The sequence below is a fragment of the Juglans regia genome, chromosome 10, assembly GCF_001411555.2.
Source record: "Juglans regia cultivar Chandler chromosome 10, Walnut 2.0, whole genome shotgun sequence".
Lineage (NCBI taxonomy): Eukaryota > Viridiplantae > Streptophyta > Magnoliopsida > Fagales > Juglandaceae > Juglans > Juglans regia.
Genome location: NC_049910.1, coordinates 25,038,963 through 25,061,120, shown reverse-complemented (window position 1 = coordinate 25,061,120; position 22,158 = coordinate 25,038,963).

The window sequence follows — 22,158 nt, the reverse complement described above, 5'->3', positions numbered from 1 at the left end:
GGTGTGGGCTTAATTAGGGGTGGTCACGGTAGACCTGGGCGTGCGATCGGCGTCTTCTGGTTGTTCCCGCTTGAGGCTGAGCAACTAGGCGGCGGCGCTAGAGTTTACTATGTAGGAAGGCCGGTGCTCTGCGTTTCGGTCTTACAAAACAATGGAGGGTTTGCGGGGTGGCACGTGGAGGAGCTGGGGCTTCCTTGGTGGTCAGGTGAGGGGTGGTGGCGTCAGTTTTACGTGCAGATGGAGGCTGGGCAACTTTCACATGGTGGCTAACAGGGTGTTGCCATGCATGGGTGAGGCCGTGGGTTGAGGGGAGCCCGTGAGGGTGCAGTTTACGGTGGAGAGAGCCTATAGTGAATGGTGGTTGTGTTTCAATGGTTTGGTTTATGGTTCTTTCTGGACGGGAAGGGCTTCGTTACACGGTTTGCATGGGATGAAAAATACTTCTGTGTTTCAAGGTAGTGAAACCAACCGAGAAGGGCTTGAGCAGTGACTGGATCGTGGGGTGGTGAGAACATACTGAGAAAAAGAGGAGCGAGAGAGAAAGTTTGGAGGATGACTTGATCATCTGTAGTGAATCAAACGAGTGGCGCCGTGGGTGAGTGAGAGTTTGAGTATGTGATGGAAAAGAAAAGGAAAAGAAAAGCAAACCACAAAGACGTGGCGAGAAAATGGATTTGAGGTGGAGGGATTTTCGGAAGTGAGGAAACTGGAAGGAAAGCAAAGAAGAAAAAAAAAAAAGAAATGGTCTGGCAAGAAAACTACAGTCAGGGAAGTACCAAAACGATATCGTCATGGGCTCGGCCTCCCTTCTGGTTTGAGCTTAGGCTCTGGGTATTACAAAGTGCCTTTTACTTTTCTCCCTTTCTTAAATAGTGATGTGGACTTATGCTGATCAGCATTTCATTTCATTGTTCCTACGAATGATTATGATTTTTCCTTTTGCCTTCGTTACAAGGTGTATTTGGCAAAAACGACAAAGCCTCCTTTGGGACCATCATATCTCCGACTTAAATATTATTCAAACGTAAATATTTTTTAATTTTAAATTTTTCATCTAATTATTACAATTTTTTTACACTTAATTACAAAAAAAACATAAGAAATAATTCAATTTTCTTAAATTTTAAAACAAAAACTTTATTGGTCATACTCTAAACGAAAAACCTTATTCTCTCACTTTTCTCTCTATACAACCCCCCTAAAAAAACTCAGACTAGAGGATGGGGGTTGGAGATCTGTTGTTCTCCAAAACCAGGCGACCACCACGTGGCTCACCGCAAGATTTCCAAGGCGCCGATATTTCAGACGAACAAAGAATCTCGTCGAATAGAGCAGCGCGTGAGCCACACGCGTGACCCAATGTGCACGCGTGACATTCATGCACCATTGCAAGGGATGCTCTATCGTCGCCATGCGCAGATTTTCTGGAACCAAGGCCATCAGTTTCTTCAGATCTGACATTCTGCCGTACTTCTAGGGTGGCGTGTGTCCCTCACGTGACACCACAGTCTCGGTGTCTGATTTTCTTATTTCCTCTAAGGTTGAAAGTGCGGATTTACAGTTTTACAAGCTGTAATTCTCTATTTTTCGATGTATCTTTCACGTTTTCTGTTATTTTCTTTGTTTTAGATTAAAAAAAAAACACAGTCTCTTGGATTTTGTCCATAGAATGTGTCATCTACTCCGCCTTAGACAAAGTGTGGGGTTGTTTAATTTTGTCTTATGATAGAATGTAGGGTTTATTAAATATGTCTTAGGACAGAGTGTTGTCTCTCGGACGATTTGTCTGTAGAGAGTTATAGTAATGCACTAGATCATGTCAGTCACAAAGAAATTTGTGTATTGGGGAGCCTTAAAAGCAGTAGTTGGCTTGTATTCTGTTTGTGTCAGGTCAAAGTATTAATGTTCCGTTATGAATGAATGGAGTTTGTTCTATCTTCACAAAAAACAAAAACAAAAATTTTATATAAAAATTATTTTCTAATAATATTTTAAATTTATAATATTTTTATTCAATTGTTTTTATGTCATTTCTCAAAATCTAAAAAGTTATCTTAAGTCAAACCATTTCACTATTATTTATAGGTTTCTTATCGCATCTCATTCAGCGCATAAAAATATTAATTGAAACATACGCACACACAGTATTCTTGGTTTTTCTCAAAGACGAACAATTGTTACTACAAATCAAATATTGTGATGACCTGAGATGTTACTACTACAAATCAAATATAGCCAGCTGTATTATGAGGATAAAATGGAGATAGGGAAATTTTAGCTACCAAGTACCAAGTTATGTAGGGGAGGAATTTGAGATGAAGTTTTGGCTTGTCAAATATTTCAAAAGAGAGTTTGGAGGCCTACTGTTGTTTATGAAAAATTTTGACAGAGGTACTATTTCAAGAAATTTGCTTGAGAATAGTGTCATCATGGCCCAGGTTTTTTTTTTAAACCAGTACTACTTGAAATAATTAAAATTTTCTTATTTACTGCTCATAATATATTGTACCATATATAATAAAGGCATTTTAAAAATGATTTGAGAAAACAATATTCATATATTTATCGGGATAGGTGATAGTGATACCTGTATGGGGGTTTTTCCCCCTATTGGCCCATAATCAAGTCCATGAGAGGCCACGGGGAAGGGCCCAGCCATGCTCGGTCAAGCTCAACGACCCCCCCTAAGAAGAGTCAGTGGGCGTCTGTAAAGTACTCGGCCCGCGAGTAAAACCTACCCCCGAAGCAACCCATACATGGTGAAAGTAGAAAGCAGGGGGAGGTGGGACTTGTCATCATGACACCACTCCTTTGACACCCTGTCCTCGGGAGCCTGTGTAGGCAATTAGGTGGGACATACGGAGAACCCTTGATCTCCTGACAACAAGCATGGAGAGGCTTGACAGGGAACACCCGTTAGATAAAGTGAGTCAGGGAGCAATGATGCATTAATAGCGCCACTCCCCGAACTCTACACCGCATTTAATGATGCTGCCCCCGAAGCCACGCCGTATTAAAGGATTCTGACAAAGGAATAGTGGAGGGGACATAAGTTCTTCGGAGTCAAAGACGAGTGATCCCCCACAGAAACCTAGTATAAAAGCCGATCCCCAGGTACAAAGAACTCTCACCGACTCCCCGACCACCACCAAGGCCCCTTATTCTCCGTGTTTGCTCAAGTGTGCAGGTAAAAGCCCGAAGACCCGAGTTTTTGGAACCCGGTCCAAAGGCGCGAGAAACACAACGTTACATTAGCACCGTTTGTGGGATCTCTATAGTCTTCACGTGTCCTTTGCATGCCTATGGCAACTCGTTCTCAGACAACTCAGGGATAAAAAGCAAGAACGTCAACAAACACGGAGGTGAGCCTCGTCGCGATGGAACAACTGGTAGGAAGGCTAACTACCGAAGTGGAAACCCTCCAGAGAGAAAACGAGACACTCAAAGTGGTCACCAACAAGTTAGAAAATGAGGTGGAACCAAGCAACAGTGAGCACGTGCGATCTGGGAATGCAAGAGAATGAGGCGTTACGTGCAAGTCATGATATGAGAGTGTTACGTGCAAGAGTTGAAGCCCAAAGATGTCAAGGTAAGTATGGTTCAGTTCCTGACTGGTGACCACGACCTCCCACCCCAATCCGAGCAGACCCTGGCAGATGGGGATGTCCGAGACAAGCAAGGGCTCACAAAGGTGGAGATGAACCAACTATTGGAGTTGATCCCGTTGAGCCCGAGCCGACCAGAAGCTACCGTCAAGATTGGCAGTGGGATCACACCCGACATGAGAAGCGCCATACAACAGCTCCTCATGGAGCATCGGGATGTCTTTGCCTGAAGTCACGAAGACATGCCCAGGATCGACCAAGAGGTCGTACAGCACCACATGAATGTGGACCTAAAATCTAAGGGAGTAAGGCAAAAAGGTCGAAACTTCAGCATAGAAAAGAATGTCACCATCACGGCAAAAGACGATCGGCTACTTGTGACGGGCTTCTTACGGGAGGCCCATTACCCAGACTGGTTATCCTTTGTGTTATTGGTGAAAAACCAAAAAAGAAAATCGAGAATGTGCGTTGACTTCACCAACTTGAATAAGGCCTGCCCGAACGACAGCTTCCCGCTACCCTGGATCGACCTGATCATCGACTCTATGGCCAACCACTGCATACTCAGCTTCATGGACACCTACTCCGGGTACAATCAGATTCACATGAACCTGAGCAACAAGGAAAAAACCTCGTTCATCACTGATCAAGGATTACACTACTACTAAACCATGCCGTTTGGACTAAAAAACGTGGGTGCCACCTACCAGTGGTTGGTCAACCGTATGTTCAAAAATCAATTCTGGAGAAACATGAAGGTCTTCTACGTGGACGATTTGCTGGTCAAAAGCAGGACCCCCAAGCAACACCTTTACGAACTGGGCTGTGGAGTTGAGCGAGTTTGACATTGAATACTCAGCACGGGATGCTATTAAGGGACATTTGTTGGTAGATTTCGTAGAAAGTTTACTGGTTTCCCGGAAGGGGTTGAACATGCACCTTCTATGAATTCATTGATGGCTCATGCTGCCACGTCTGTGGGGAAGTGGGGGTCCATATAATTACAGAAGAAGGTGAAAAGAATAATTATGCTATCAAGCTGGCATTCAAAACTACTAAGAATGAGGCAGAGTATGAGGCATTGTTCTTGAGTCTGGCGGTCGCTAGATCTATAGGCGCCAATGAGGTAGAGGTGCGAGTTGACTCTCAAGTTGCGGTCAATCAAGTATGGGGGGAGTTCGCTGCGAAGAGCGAGAAATTAAAGAAATATCTTACGCTGAGTGCTCCAACTTCGAATACTTTCAAATCCAACAAGTGCCGAGGAATAAGAATGAAAAGGCGGATAAATTGGCATGGGCGGCATTTGGGCAAGAAAACTCTCCGCTGCCAGAAGGGACTGTGATCAGGACCATCGAAATACCAACTGTGGGGATTGAGGTCGTGGAAGTTAAGTCAGGAGCTCCAAAATGGGCATTGGATATTATTAGGTATATTGATACCAACAAGGTACCCGCTAATAGACACGAGGCTATAAAAATCAGGAACAGAGTGGCGCATTATACCTTAATCGAGGGAGTCCTATCCCGAAGAGGACATTCTACACCCCTCCTGAGGTGCATCTCATTTGAAGTAGCATAATATGTGCTGGCGGAAGTGCACGAGGGAATCTGTGGCGACCATTCTAGAGGAAAAGTGTTGGAGGGCAAAGTGATGAGGGAGAGGTACTAGTCTCGGGCCTTGCGGGACGCCGAGGAGTACATACGAAAGTGCAAGAAATGTCAAGAATACCCCAAAGTGCCCTATTGCCTGCCAGAAGAACTGACGTTGATCACCTCACCATGGTCCTTCGCCCAATGGGGGATCGACCTGGTAGGCCCCCTTCCCCCAGCCAAGGGAGGAGTGAAGTTTGTAGTAGTGGCAGTAGATTACTTCACCAAATGGGTAAAGGTTAAGGCGTTGGCGATGATCATGGCAAGTAGGATCACACGCTTTTTTGTGTAAAATAGTCATTTGCAGATTTGGCATCCCTTATACCATCATATCAGATAACGGTAGGTAGTTTTACTCTGACCACTATCGAGACTGGTGCTGAGACCTAGGAATCGAGTTCCGCTACTTGTATTTGGGACATCCTCAATCCAATGGGCAGGTGGAAGCAACGAACAAGATTTTGATGGGGTATTCAAAAAGAAGCTTAGCGACAAAAAAGGGCGTGTGGGTGGAGGAACTTCTCGAAGTCCTATAGGCATATCGTGTCACAATAAGGACCTCGATGGGAGAGACCCCCTTCACTCTTACCTACGGTCATGAGGTCATGCCATCAATTGAGATCAAGATCACAACCTACAGGGTACAACACTTCGAGCACAACTCCAAAGATGCACGACTAGAAAAATAGCTTGACTTGCTGGAGGAAGTCAAGCTTGAGGAAAAAGTAAGAACAATCGTCAACAAAAGAAGAGTGGAATGATGCTTCAACAAACGCGTGCAACCAAGGGCCTTAAGAATCGGGGACTTCGTGCTGAAGCAGATGGGAACAACTACTCGAGACGAAGGAAAGCTGGGCCCACATTGGGAAGGCCCCTACATGGTCACTACCAACAACCGCCCAGGCTCTTACTAGATCTAAGACTCCCAAGGGAACGAGTTACCACACCCCTGAAATGCCAAACACATGCGGAAGTTTTGTTGCTAAATTAAAAACCTAATGACCTGTAATTTACATTTATGCATTGATGTATAAATTCTATTAATGAGAATGTGGCTTTTCAGGAATACAGCGTAATCTCCACCAACATGATCTCCATTGACATAATATCCACCAACGTAACCTCCACTAACATAATCTCCATCGACTTAATCTCCACCAACGTGATTGCCACCAGTGAAATCTCCATCAACAACTACTTACTTCCCACGAGGCACGAAAGAGATGCGTCACGCTAAAGGCTACTCTATTCTTCTCATGGTGGAGAGTGGGTCTAGTCTCAAACTGCCTGACAAAATTACCTCCACCCGGGAGATAGAGGCCAATATGAGCCTTAAGGCCATCTCACCTCTCCCACAACGGAAAGTGGGTCGAGCCCCTTTGATGCCCGACAACTTACCCCAACCTCCGTCACGAAGGAGAATGGGATTAGAGCCAACCTGACCCAACACTTACCTTTCATGTGATGTCAACGGGCGGGAGTAGGTCTAATCCCAAACTGCCCGACTACTTACCTCCCCACGAGGGTTAAAAGGCAGACAGGTGACCCATCCCCCCTTGCTGGGAGAGTGGGTTCCGCTTCTCAGCTTCCAGAACAATTTACCTTGCCCTCATCATGACGAAGAGCGGATTGGCTGCCCAGCCGTCCGACACTTACCTCCCAGCGAGGCACCAAAGGGATGAGTCACTATAGAGGCTGCTTTATCCTTCTCGCGATGGAGAGCGGGCCAACCCTCGGCTGCCCAACACTTACCTTCCTTGTGGACGTCAACCGGTGGGAGCAAGTCCAGTCTCAAAGTGCCCGACAAGCTTACCTCCCCGTGGAACATATAGGGCAAGATGCACCTTATGGCCATCTCGCCTCTCCCGCGTCGGAGACCAATCCGAGCCCCTCAACTGCACGACAACTTACCCCAACCTCCACCACGACAAAGAGTGAGATTAATGCCAGCCTAACCCAACACTTAAATTTCCTGTGATTTCAATGGGTGGGAGCAGATCCAGTCTCCAAATACCCAATGACTTACCCCACCCCCATCACGGTGAAGAGCGGACCAGCTCATCAGTTGTCCGACAACTTACCTCCCCTCTAGTGGAGAGCGGGTTCAATTTTTCGATTGACCGACACACCACACTTCTCATCAGTGAAGTCAATGAGTGGGAGCAGGTCAAGTCTCAAATTGCCCAGTGACTTACCCCAGCCCCATCACGGTGAAGAGTGAAGGAGCTCATCGACTGTCCGAAAACTTACCCCCTCGGGTGGAACAAACAGGCTGGTTTCGCCTAAGGCATCCTGACCTCTCCTCTAGTGGAGAGCGGGTTTAGTCATTCGACTAACCGACACACCAAACGTCATCTCCAACAACAAAATGTCGTATGATCGACACCTTGGGCTCCTTACTTCGCTCCTCCTCTGCCAAACAAGAAGTCAAGCGACTAATACCTCACGTCTCCGACAAGACAACCCAAGTTTACAAATCTCACACTTGTAAATCAAGAATGAGTTATGCTAACTTATTTATTTTGTCCAGCGATACATTGGATAACTCCTACTCGCTTCCCGTCGAAGAGCAGACTGCTCCCAACTATCTAGTAAACTTCCTCCTCGGGGGGACCAAAAGGACGGGCCAGACCTAAGGGATCTCGACCCCTCCTTTGGTGGAGAACATATGTAGTCCTTCAACTGCCTGACATAACGCCACCTCCAACAACAGAATGACAGACAAGTGGCACCTTAGAACCCTCGCCGAACTACTCCTCCACCAAGCGAGGAGCAAGAGCGAGGTAACTCCCCAATTGCGTGGCAACTCACACCCCCTCCTCTAGGGTGTTCGAATAGGAGAGCTTGGCCTAAGGCATCCCGGCCTCTCTCCCTCCAGAATATGGGCCCGTTCTGTCCGCTATCCAAGAAATATGTTGGTATGAGAAATGATAGTGCCTAGCTGGCGGAATAAGCGCTGGCAAGGTAACTTGAGAGAATCCTTGGCATCAACTCCTTTTCTATCAAGGCCCCATGCCCCAGCGCCGTAGGTTCTGGAGAAAGGGCTTACACCCTACACCCTCAATACCCTCGAATCACTTTGAGGATTCGGGGGCATGTGACCACTCGCTCTCTCTAAACCCTCTAGATAGCAAGATCCCTGACGTCGACATATTTTTGCAGGCTTGTCAGTCTACGGGCTGACAAGAAGACCGAGGAGCCAAGTATCACATCCCCCTAGATTTAACTTATCCCTCACATCAGGCCCACCAAGCCAACAGAAGAGCAAATCGAAGGAAAAAGAACATTGGGGAAGGGACAGAGCAAATGGAAAAGGAAAAAAGGAAAATTTTATTAAGAAATTAAGCGTATACAAGGCACGAGAAAATGGCTGCAAGGACATCTAGAGATACTTGATCGTAATACCTTACAAATAATAATAATAATAATAATAATAATAATGTGCCTAACTTTTCAAACAGAAGAAAAACAGATACATCAACATAGAGAGGGAGTTGTTCAGCTAGCGGGGTTGTCACTGGTGGAGTTTGTCTGAGAGGGCGCTCGGGATGAGCTCTTTCCCTATTAAGGCTCCATGGTTTAGCTCCTCTTGGTCAAAGGGAGCTCCTGCATTTTCAGTGCCCTCAAGTTGCTTTGGGGATTCAAGAGCACATGATCTCTCATTCTCTCCAAACCTTCCAAGTAGCTGTAATTACAGGCATCGTCGTGCAATAGCTCCTCACGCAACCGAGGAAGGGTGGCTTCGTCACTGTCAAGGCAGGAGCGCAAGTCTGAGATGGTGGCCTCATGGATGACCATCGCCCGATCGGCCTCTGTCTTCTCAAACTCCAAGGCCTTCACTCTTTAGTCTTTAGCCTTGAGAGAGCCCCTCTTTTTCTACAAAGACTTGGAGGCCTCCACATACCTACCTTCCAACCACTTGTATGACCAAGAGTCGAAATCATGCTTTTTCTGCAACTTCACATTCTCAACTCACAGCTGCTCCAACTCCCTCTACTGGCAATCAAACGACTCACGGGACCTCGCCAAGGTGGATTTAAGTTGGGCCATGCATTGACGAAGCTTGAATATCCTCTTCTGCCTTCGCTACCGACTAAATTGCACCTTGACGAGAGTTTCCACCAACTCCTATTTTTTCTTCCTCTCCTCTTTGGCACAACGTAAGGCCAACTGAGCCGAAGATCAGAATGCTCGATTCTTGCCTTCTAATGCCTCCCGGTTGTCCACAATGAATGTTGCCAATTGCCCCACACCCTGCCACGAAAATTTCAAGTTAGCAACAAAGGAAACTGCACCAAGAAAGCTCAAAAGAAGGTATGACGAGTCGATAACTGATCTTGGAGAAGAACTCCCTGAGCCTCCCAGCCATGTCCTGGATACGAGCAAGATGGCCCCTGCTTACCGCCGAACTTGGGGCAGCATCCCCCCTCTCATCAAATGGGCTCTGAAGCACATTGCCATTGCCACCCGCTGGGCATGGGCTTGCCACGACACATTCAAGAATATCCCCAACCTTTGAGCCCACGAAAACTGCTGGAGCCTCACTAGCCTGCACCCTAGTATCAATCCCTAGGACAGCCCCATGGGTCTCTCCTTTCGTTATCACCACCACCACAGCACCAGCCCCCTTCGATGCCAAAGCCAGGATGGTGTCAGTTAACGCCAAAGGAGCGCTAGCGTCTGCCAATGTGGCCGAGACCTCCCCACCCTTGCCACTTCAGCCCTCACTCCAGCTTTCACCGAAGCCAAGTTCAGGGTGGTGTAAGTGAAGGACAGTGGAGCCTTGGTGTTGCCTGCAACAACCAAAGCTTCTCTGACCATCATTGACACTACCGCGACCTCAGCATCGAGTGCATTCGTCAAAACCCTATCAGCCCACGACATGACCCTCACTACCTCCTTCCTAGACTCCACATCGCCGCCCCTCTTGGCCTCCAGGCTAGGTGCGGGCGAGGAAACCTCGACTTTAGGGGAATAGGCAGTGGGAGAATCTAGGATTGAAACTCGGTCGAGGGGATCTTCACTCCCGACAGGGCAGCTTGAAGATAAGGGCGAGGGAATCCTCTCGAGATCGACGTCTGGAGACAAGGGAACTATCTGGGACACCCTAATAGGATGGTCCAAAAGAACCCCAAAAAATCGCCTAGAAAGCAACTCCTCTCCAAGAGCCTCCCACATTGCCCGATGTGGTCAGGGAAAAAGCCTTTAAGATGGTTGCAAGAGCCTCCCTATGATGCACAAGGGAGGCCATCAGTGTATCTGCCTGAACAGGCTGGGGAGGATTATAACCACCCGCCCCACAAGGGAGAGAAGTAGGAGGCGTGGTGCGAGAAGGCGATACAATCACTACCACCTTCTTCATTGACCTCGGCTTTTGTCCCTGAACAACCACCGTGATCGAAGATTGCCTCGGAGGGTGGATGGGGCCATTAGAGTCAGTTTTGGTGGGAGACTCCCTCCTGGGTTTCTTCCCCTTACCTGGGGCACGGGAAACTTGGAACACCTCCAAACCTGGTGCACGACCGCTTGTATGGGTATGGTTTTGTTGGCAAAACGTATGCAGGCCAAGGGAGGCAAGTATTGCCGAAGGCTGCCCTTATCCAACAGGGCATCGAAAAAAATGCCATTTGATGGGTTTTCACCCAAGCACGAACGACCTCAATCAGATTGACTTCATCAGGAGTCACCGAGGGTCGAGTGCTCTTGTCATTACCCATTACCGCCCAGATGGCGCAAACGGTGTAGTCACACCATTTGGACTGACCAATAGGAAACTCCCATCCCTTACTGAACAAGAAGAAAAAGCGTCGGCTCCACCCGTTCACCCAATTGTACTGTAACTCCAAACAACCCAATGCTTGGATAGACCTAAAGCTTTAAGTATTGCCACTCTGCTTTAGAATATTGTAGGTGAGGAGGAACTCACACACGGTGAGATCAGGATACTCGAAAACCAGCTCCTCCAGCACCCATTGCCAGATGATGCAGCACGATACCAAAATCCTCCATGTGTTTATATGAAGTTGGGTGGGTGCCAAGTGCAGATAGTCTAGCATATTACAAACTGGATGACAGAAAGGGAGCCTAAGGCCGTTGGAGAATATGCTAGGGTACACAGCCACCTTCGACGCGTTCCCTTCGGAGTCCACGAAGACTACGTTGGGAGATGGCACCTCAAACTCAATAATGTTAGGCACCTTGTAGGTTGATTTCAGCAACTTCAGCTCACCAGGAGTCACGACCGAATGCCACGAGAACCCCTCGAATCTCTGCGACTCGGTGTGAACCTCATGAGGGTCTAGGCCCCTAGGAACATGCGAATGTGTAAATGGAAGACTGGGAGAACAGGTTGCACACAACAGAAGGCTTGAAGAGAACAAAAAAAAAAAAAACGAAGAACTCTAAGAAAGGAAAATCAGGCAAAATGGGTTCCATGTCGAAAGAAGAGGATTTAAATAGTCCCCATCTATGGTTGGCGTCCCCGAGATCATAAGAATGCACGTGCCCCACGAAGCTGGTAGGATATGCACAAATTTCGCAGCATGCACTATCAGGTACGAAGTCCAACTGTCAGAAAACATGCCAATAAAATTGGAAGGGGAATTGTTGCCCTACAACGTAAAAACTACGGAAAAGCCATGCGGGCATAAAAGTAGACAAGCAGAAGAGCCGGAAGAATAACAACGGCTCCTTTCTAACGAAGAAGACAACAAGTGTAGCGACTACAGGAAAATGCAAACATAACGGCGAAAGCTTGAAGGAATTTCCATCGGACTAGTCCGATGAGAATTGTCGGGATAATTGTAAGAAGGTTTTTCAGCCTATTGGCCCATAAATCGAGTCCACGAGGGACCACAAGGGAAGAAAGTCAGAGAGCCCGGCCAAGCCCTATTACGCCCAACAAGCCCCCCCTCCAGTAAGAAGAATTAGTGGGCCTCCAAGAAGTACTCGGCTCACGAGTAAAACATAGCCCCAAAGCTACCCATACATGGGGAAAGCAGACAATAGGGGGAGATGGGACTCGCTTTCCTGACACCACCTCCAACACCCTGTCCTCAGGAACCTGCACAGGAGGCAGGTGGGACATACAGAGAACCCTTGATCTCCTGACAGCAAGCATGGAAGGGCTCGACAGGGAACACCAATTAGATAAAGTGAGCCAGGGAGCTGCGCGCATTAATGATGCCAACCCCCATGCTCTACACTGCATTTTATGACGGCGCCCCAGAAGCCATGCCGCATTAAAGAATTCTGATAGAGGAACAATGGAAAGGACATAAGTTTCTTGGAGTCAGGGACTTGTGATACCCACCATAAACCTAGTATAAAAGCCGATTCTCAGGTACGAAGAACTTTCTTCAATTCTTCTAAAGTTACGCACAAACTACTAAAGAGATATACTGAATTTAGCATCGGAGACTCCCCGGCCACCACCAAGGCCCCCTATTCTCCATGTTTGCTCAAGTGTGCAGGTGAAAGTCTGAAAACTCAAGTTTCTGAAATCCAAAACAAAGGGATGCGAAACACGAAGTTAACAATACCTTTATAATAACCAAAGTCGATAAATATGAGTTTTAATTTTTAAGAAATAACTACATGGTCCATGTTAATGAAATGTTCCGTACACCTAGGCCGACTTCTAGCAATCTGGACCTGGATCGTGCTACATGTAATCAAAGAGACAAAGGTGGGCTCAGTGGTGGTTCGGGGATGCTCTGACGCCAAAGTCAATCTTCATTTTTGGAGAATTACAATAGAATCCAAATGTTAAGGGGGTTATTCATACCTGGAGTCTGGCTTTTATAGAGGTATTGTGGGGACATTCTGTATTATGTATCAGGGGTCTGCATCATGCTCATAGTTACTAGGCCACGGTCTTTAATGTGATGTGGCTCCTATGGTGACCCATGGTCTGTACTAGAGTGATTCAGGTCAAGATAGGCTTCAGTGTCCTGCCAGGCCCAACCCTGAGTGGGGGGGGTTTATTCGCTTCGGTCAACATTAATTAAAAATATTTTTTAATTTGGATTTTAAGAAAAAATAAAGAAAAATCAAGCATAGAAAAGATAAAATATGACAACAAGAAAATCTTGAAGAGAACTAGAAAAGAATTATGAGAGACTACTTGCCATGAGTTTTTTAATATATAATTTTTACTTCTAGAAAACTTTTAGAGCCGAAATTTTAATAAAAATGGATGAATACCATTTTAGTCCCCATGCCTTGTGCTCTTTAGACATTAATCCTTAAACTTTAATTTTTAACTTTATAGTTCTCAAGTTTTAACTTTGGTCAAATCTATCTCTATGTTATGAAACCGTTACAAAATGCCATGTCATAATGGATTGTCATGTGTAATCTAGAAATTTGGAAAAATATTTTCATACTAAAATTAAGAAAGAAAAAATAAAAAACCTAAATCAGGTGAACATTGCCGGGGAGGACCTAGGCAACACAGCCTGGCCCAAGCGCGGTGGCTTGGATCGCGTGGCCCAGACAGCTTGTTCTTGTGATTGTTAGTTTGATCCTTTTAATAATATGGTATAGCTCATAGCATATGGCATGTAGATAGCATATATAATATGTTTTTATTTTTTATTTATTTATTTTTTATATAAGAGTTAGGGCCACCTGTTCATGAGCAACCCTTCCCCAAGTTTATTAAAATGCCCTCACTTATGGCGGAGGAATACCGTAGTGTTACAACCAGACATCTGGGAGTTTACAAAAAAAACCTCCCAAACACAAAACAAGCAACAACAACCACAAACCCAAAAGCAGCAAATACAAACCCAGACTAAAATGAGACCAAACTCTAAACATGCCTAAAGAATATCCATCTAAACAAGCCTAAAGACCACAAAATAAAAACAAAGTTAAAAACGTATAGAAGGTAACCTTGCCTTGTCAACCCGAATAACACCCTTTAACAACCTCAACAATTGCTGGATATCTTCATAAAAAACATTACTTCCTAACTCGCCTTGTTTAGCCAAAAAATCAGCTGCTTGATTCCCTTATCTAAATTGATGCAACACACGAATATCCATTCCTTTCATTTCAGAAATCAACTCATTCCAATAGTCTCATAGTACCATAGAGTGCAGTTAGTTGACCAAACCCAATCCACCACCAACTTGGAATCACTTTCCACAATTACATTTAAAAAATTTAGTCTTTTACAAAGTCGAATCCCACCCAACATAACTCTTAATTTAGCTTCATTATTAGTACCAACACCAAAATGAGCCAAGAATGCCGCTTTAAAATTTCCATCCATATCCCGCAAGATACCCCCACCTCCCGAAGACCCTGGGTTATTACGACTACTCCCATCGCAATTAAGCCTGATCCACCCGGACGACGGTTTTTACCATTTCACAAGTAGGCATTTATGGGCAACAACTCTCGGCATTACAAAATTTGGCTCATTTAGCACATAACAGTCCTGCTCATTAAGCCGCCTCTGCACTCTCAATTCACCCACTATCTTTTTTAGCCAGGATTTCACTTCAGTCGACACTTGCATCACACTAAATTTCATCCCCTCCGTACGTACTTTGCATCTCCTATTCCATAAACACCAAGTGATAATGCAAGGTATCATACCGATGAGGTTACCCACCAATGAAGACTTTTTTGCACAAGTCATCCAAGCCGATATTCTTGCTTTCCATGTATTAAACATCAAGCATGGCACGTTTAACATCCTACTTGCATATTCCCAAACCTAAGAAGCTACCTGACCGGTAGAAAAAACATGATCTATGCTCTCCCTAGCATGCGACATACAGCAATCACACACTGACGCAAGGGAGATTCCGTTATTTTGAACCCGGGTAGACTCTGGAACCAAGCTCTCCAATTGCACATGGAAACTTTTTTTGGCAAACCTTTGTTCCAGAACCAATCATGCCAAGACAATGGAACATTGTCATCCAAAGATGGCTTCCACACACAAATATCCAACTTATTCCGCCCACTAAGTTTAGTCTACACAATTTATTCTATAATCGCCTCTCCCACTAACTCCTTCAAAAGATCAACGTTCAATAACTACTTCATCCAACAATCATTGATACGAGTTCATTTATTTGAAATGTTCATACATCTGGCTGATAAAGGACCCGAAGCTAGCCATCTATCAAACTAGAAAAATGAATTTCCACTTCGCAACAGAGTCTGAACATTGTCCATTTCTTCCAAAACCCGCTTCATTATAGATCTCCACATTCTTGAATCCGTAGCCTTCAGAATGTAGGACAGAGGATGACCATCCCTTAAATATGTTGATTTAAAAAAAATCTGCCCACAAACCTTCATTAGTCATTAATCGGTAGGCAAACTTCATGTGTAAAGACTTCTGAACCTCATGTAAATCCCTCAACCCCAAACCCCCTTCATTAGTCGGTTTACAAATTTTAGACCATGATCGCTAGTGCAATTTCCTCCCTCCCTCCACTTTGCCTCAAAGAAAATTGGCTAATATAGAGTTTATACGATCAAGTGTCACATTCAGAACATTATTCACCGAAATGATATCTAAAGGTGCACTAGATAACACATGATGCAGCAAGATTAACCAACCACCTTGTGAAAGCAACTGGAATTTCCAGCCCGCCACTTTGTTTCTTATTTTCTTAATTAGTGGCTCAATGATGCGTGATGTCAGTCTACCTGTAACAAGCAGCGCCCCCAAATAAATCACAGGGAATTTTACTTCCTTACATCCTGTAATTCTCAGTAATTCATGCTTCCGACTTTGATTTATAAGCTTAGAGGGAAAGATCACTGATTTCTCACGATTAATCTTTTGGCCCGACCATCTTCCATAAGTGGTAAGAATTTCAACTAGTCTCTTAATAGCCTTTTTCTCCCCATTGGAAAAAATCAATAGATCATCAGCATACAACAAATGAGAAACTAAAGGTGCCCCCACTGGATGCGTAAATCTTCTAATCCGACTAGCCTCAAAATTTTTCCTAAGCAGCCTTGTTAACACTTCCTCCAAAATAATAAACATATAAGGAGATAAAGGATCCCTTTGTCGAAGCCCTCGAGTGGATTGAAAAAAATCTTTAAAAGTCTCATTCATCATCATAGAAAACCATGGAGACTTAATACAAACACCAATCAATTTAAAAAAATCTTGAGAGAATCCGAAAGACTTAAGCACCTCCAAAAGAAAACTCCAATCAACCCTGTCATAAGCTTTAGTCATATCGATTTTAAACATGACATTACCACCCAAACTTTTCTTGTGAAGAGAATGCACCGTCTCTTAGGCAAGTGTGATATTCTAAAAAATACTACAACCCAAAACAAAAGCCCTTGTTCATGGGAGACCAACTTATGGATAACACGAGTCAAACGAGCCACAATAATTTTTGAAAAAGTCTTATAGGCCACTGAACACAAACTAATAGGCCTAAATTTATCAAAACTGGCAGGATCAGGCACTTTCGGAATCAAAACAATAAAGGATGACATGAAGAACCTGGTTAAATGGTCACCCCTAAAAAATTCCCTGGCAGCTTCAATAACGTCATCTTTGATGATCTCCCAACACTTAATATAAAAACCAAACCCGAATCCATCAGGCCCTTGAATGCTTTGCTGAGGAATTGAGAAACATGCTTCTTTCTCTTCCATCTCAGTCGGCTCAGCACAAGCACATTATTTTCAGATTCTGAAATCATTGACTCAATCAAATTGGATAAATTAGAGTGCACCACTTCACACGATGTGGAAAGAAACATTCAGAAATATTGTGCAGCTCCCATATGTGTAGACTCTGCACCATCCAAAATTGTACCATCCGATAAAACCATCTGAGGGATAAGAGCCCTTTTATGCCTGCGATTAATCACAGAGTGAAAAAATTTAGTGTTTTGATCTCCTTCCATCAACCACTTCTTCTTAGCAATTTGTCCCAATTGGGCTGTTTCTCTCTTTTGCCAGGTATCGATCTCCAATTTAGTCACAAGATAATCCGTTTCCACATCTTCAGAATATCCCAATTGCAACTAGTTTTCTAAAATTTCCTGTCGCTCCTCAAGAGTTTTTAAATTCTCATCAACTCTACCAAATACACGCTTATTCCAAGCAAGTAAGGAAATTTTAGTTCCCTTGAGTCTTGCGGCCAGTTTATGCAGGACTGAACCAATTTCATGTCTATCCCAAGCTTCCTGCACACAATCTAAAAAATTCTATTGTAAACACCACATATTTTGAAAATGGAAAGGAATTGGACCATATAATGTAATTCCCCAATTCTTCCCATAACCATCTTCTTTCCGTATAAGAACATTTAGCATAGACAAAGGTTATGAACAATCTTTGATTCGCCGAAGATAGGCATCCTGAAATCATTTGTGAAGGACAAAACACCATCTGAAACTCATTCAACTCTTTCAAAAAAAATCCACAACTTACCACCCACTGTCTCATTGGAACAAAAATAATTGAGATTCAAAAAAGAATCTGTAGCAGCCATACGATTATTACCAACAAAAGGTTCCACAATCGCACAGATATTGATATCTTTTTTTATAATTAACGATTTTAATCTCCTCTTCGAGGTCCTCGACCCTCTAACATTTAAGTAAAAAATGTTTCCTATCATTAAATCAGCTTTTGCGATCGGGTGTGAACCCGTCGGGATTTCCTCACCACCTTGTCTAATGTAGTTTTTAATTTCTCTATATCCGATCGATCAGCTCCTTCAGAATCATAGACCTTCTCTTTACCCCTTAATCCTTCTATTTCTCTATCTTCCCACTCTGAAGAATATCCCATAGCTAATTCCCCTTGCACTCTTGTATCACAAATTACATTCACCATCTCAGCACCCATGGTCCGTGGCACGTCGGGAACATCCTTATCTTGCATCTGCGTGAGCGCCAGATCCTCTTCATTTTCTTTTTCACACCAAACTTCCTCACATTCTTCATCACTAGCCTCATTTTGATTTTCCGGTAGTTTTCCTAAATCTTGGAGAGGAATCTTTGGCATCTCTGCACTCATAATAATACTCGACACCTTCTCGAACTCATTAATTTTCACAGACTCGCCCTCAATCCCTGCAATTATAATTCTCACAGACCCACCCTCACTTTTTGCAAATGCACCATCTCTGTCCTCATTAGGCAGTTCACCAATATTCACAACCTGCACCACATTTGCATCCATCTCCTCTCGTGTGACTTACAATCTATCATCCGGTAATTCAACATTTGCTTCCAACTCCTTGTCATCTTTGGTTCCCGAAGTACTACCCCTAATTTTACTAGTGTTTTGCTACCGCACCCTTTTATCCTTCTGCTTCCCATCCTCCTTGCGCCTCTCCCCAGCCCTACAGACCAAAGTCGTATGTCTCTGTCAATGGAATTTCTTACAATAAAAACCCTATTTTTCGTATCTCGCCTCTTGCCAAATACACTTCGTAGGTGACACTACAATCGGAAATCTTTTCAACGGTTCCACCGTCAAATCTACCTCCACACAAATTCTTGCACCCGTGGCTCTCAATCGGTTAAACATCGCATTATCCGTCCTGAGATAATGACAAAACCGTGTTGCAAAGATTTGAAGACAATGACGATGATAAAGATGCATAGGCAATCTTGGCAAGAAAATCCACTGAGGGGCCAGTGAAGATTTTTTATGAAAATCAAAGTCTTTTGTCCATTTAAAAAAGCAAAAAGTGCTTCCATCCAAGACTCTTCCTTCACGAGCCAATCCATGCGCAAAATCACGTTCATTCTCCATCTGAATTAACATATGATAATCATCCATAAAGCTGATCGTCGGAATCTCTACCAAACCCCGCTTTTTCACCATGTTCAATCTGATCACATCAATAGAAGGCCGAACTCGCATAAATTTCATGACAATCGCAAACTTATATTCTTCTGCATCTTTCATCATCTCTGTTTCAGAAAAAATGAGTCTCAATTCTCCGTTTATGTCCACAGGAACCTGTAAAGGAATTTTGAAAGAAGAGTGCTCTGCCGGTTTTGAGACTGCTGAAGCATACAATGTCGCCATACCCATGCCAAAGACAGTTTTCCTCGCCGATGGCACGGACATCAAAGGGCCTAAGCTGCTGAGAAACGGCCAACCCAAGCCATTTGACTGCTAGAGAACACCCTAGAAAAGAGCCAGTCGCACCTTCCAAACCAGAAGGATCTGAAAGGAAAAATCACCTCAACCACTCTCTCCCAACATGTATTATATTTTGTCTTGGCTCATGTATGAAAGATCCCTATTGATCTATTCATGCATAATTCACTATTAATGAATTTAGGAGATGCTTAATGAATGAGTTGTGACATTGCGTGAATGCTATGCATATTGAATGTTGATAAGGGAATATAAAGTACTAAAGTGCACGGCTAAATCTTTTAAGGATCTATCTGAAAGGCGTCTTATTGTTGTACATGGGTTATAAGATGTTGAAAGAAAGTTTTGTAATGTTGATGGTCATTATTTATTGATAAGCTTTATATATAGAAGCTTTGAAAGCTATGCTTAGAGTTGTATTGAACCAAGCTCTCCATGTGTATACATGTATGTACATGTATGAATATATAATGTCTATAAGACGTTGGATGTGGTAGATTTGTTCTTAGGGCAAGCCCTTGTAAATTTGGTGATGTATGGAGTGTAGTTTAGCATAACTACGTATATATTGAGGGTAGTGATAGGGTTACTACCCATTTACTACTTATAGTGTTTTTATTTTTTTATCATTTTCTTTTAAGTATTTTTTTAACATCCTTAATCATTAAGAAAAAATTAAAAATATATATAATTTTACTAATAGTCACTTCCTTAACTATTAAGTAAACTAAAAAAAAAATTAAATACAAAAAGAGTAGTAAATGGATAGTAGGAGAGTAGTAACCCTATTATTTTCCATATATTACAAGGGAGGTTACACTAGAAAGCTCCAAGGCTTGAGGCTTTAAGGGATGCTTGAGAAATATGATGAGATGAGAAATCTGTAAATAGTAATGACATGGTTTGTGAATAGTAGTAAAATTGTTTAAATTATGATGTTTTATAAGACTTAAGAAAAGAAGAGAGAAAAAGTTGAATAAACATATTATAAAGTTAAAATATTATTATAATATAGTTTTTAATATTATTTTTATTTTGAAATTTTTAAAGTTGAATTATTTTTTGTGTTTTTTCTTCTTTTTTTTTTGTAAGTTTGGAAAAACTATTATATTAGGTAATTATTAGATGAAAAAATTAAAAATTTGAAATTAAAAAGTGTATGTTTGAGTGGTATATGTTGAGATGTGATGAGATTAGAGGTGTAACCGGTCGGTTCGGTGTGGTTTTGGAGAAATTTTGAAACCGAACTAGTATATACCGGTTTTGAAAATCTAAGAACCGATATGGACTGGTTCATCACCTAAACCAAAATTTTCAGTTTTTTCAATTTTCGGCTTGGTCCAGTCCGATTTTCCGATTTACCATTTACACGCGTAATACTATATATATTTAATATTATAATTTTTTAATACTAAAGTTAATTGTGAGAATTTAGTATTTATAATTAACAATTACTAATACATTAATATTCAATTATACTAATATAATATAAGTAGCGTTTAACTTATTAGTGTCTAATTATATACTAGTATAATTAGTGTCTAATTATACTAGTATATGAATTTTATGTTATAAAATTAATAGACTTGAATAATAAGATTAGAATTTCATGTTATATTAATTAGAAATGTAGCATATAATATATATAATAATAATATAAAAATATAAATAATATAAAAAATTGAAAATATATTACCGGTCCGGTTTGGTTTAAACCAGTTTTTAAAATATGAAAATCGGCACTGCACTGGTTTAGAATTGGCTTTCATTTTTAAGAACCGGTATCGCACCAAACTTGTTACAAACTGGACTGGTTTGGTCCGGTCGGTCCAGTTCAACTGATTTTTCGGTTTTTTCTTACGCCCCTAGATGAGATGAAACCATCTCCACGTCCAAACAGCCTCTAAATCTTTGGTAGAGGGTCTATCAAGTTTGAGTGAAGATTTGGTATTGGTTCAACAGTATGGAACTAATTTCAAATACTATAATTTGGTCTTGCTTTTGAATCTTAATACTGCGTGGTACTAATTCATGCATGTATAGGTGAAATATCTTCGATAATTATTAGGCTAATGTTAGATATAGCAGAGTGTGTAAGTTTCACACATTTTTTTATGTAAGAAAATAAAATTCACCATTAAAAAAATTAGGATTTTTTATGTAACTCTCAAGTTTGTCCATTTTTTTAAAATATAATACATGAAATTTGTATATCTTAAAACTATATAAATCATTTTCCTAAATATTATAGCCAGATGATGAGGTGCAGCAAATCAGCAATAGCCAAAATGACTGGTTTTAACCCTACTCAAGGGTAAATACTAAACATCAATGATGGTATCACTAGTTATGAAATGGAATTTTGTTGATGCTACTTGTCATTTAAAATATATAAAAAAAAAATGATGAAATGAAGAAAATTCCTGTAACCACAAAATGATATATAAAACTAATCTCACAAACTGACGTAGTTTGTTGTAGTTTGTCAGATTATAAATTTACTTTTATTATAAAATAGATCTGACGGATCACATGAAAATACGTTAGTTTGTAAGATTACTTTTATATAATCCTTTTGTACCTGTAGCACTACTCTAAATTAGATTACTCTAAAACTAATATTGTATTAAGCAGTGTCTTCAAGCAACGAGCATGCACCACATCTAATATATATTAATTTTAAGACTGCGTTTGGATATTGATCTAAGTTCAGTTAAGTTGAGATTATAAAATATTATTAGAATATTATTTATTTATATTATTATTATTTTAAAATTTAA